Genomic DNA, 299 nt, shown 5'->3' on the forward strand with positions numbered 1-299 from the left:
CACGCCCCCCCCCCGGCCCCCGTCCGCTGCTCCCACCTCTGAATTCTCCCCGGGTCACTCCCCGCTGCACAGGAGCCGGGAGCCGGGCCGAGAGAGACATGCAGGCGGACCTGGGAGGCGCTGTGTTCTGCTCAGTCCGCGCAGGAAGGCGAGGACCTGCTGGCCGCGATGGCCTCCGGGCCACCCAGTCCTCTGCTCTGCATCGGAAACGCTGCTCCTGTGGGAACCCAGCCAAGGAAGAGACGGAGAGCTTCTGGAATAAGAACGGGGTCAAACCGCCCCCGCCTCCTCCTGTCACC

The 299-nt window shown here is 68.6% G+C and overlaps 1 pseudogene; it reads left to right on the top strand.

Annotated features, from left to right (window-relative positions):
• Positions 1–168: 168 nt before the first annotated feature.
• LOC106726170 overlaps positions 169–299 on the top strand; it is a 2,501-nt pseudogene continuing 2,370 nt past the window's right edge.

Source organism: Myotis brandtii, unplaced genomic scaffold (genome assembly GCF_000412655.1).
Source record: "Myotis brandtii unplaced genomic scaffold, ASM41265v1 scaffold105, whole genome shotgun sequence".
Lineage (NCBI taxonomy): Eukaryota > Metazoa > Chordata > Mammalia > Chiroptera > Vespertilionidae > Myotis > Myotis brandtii.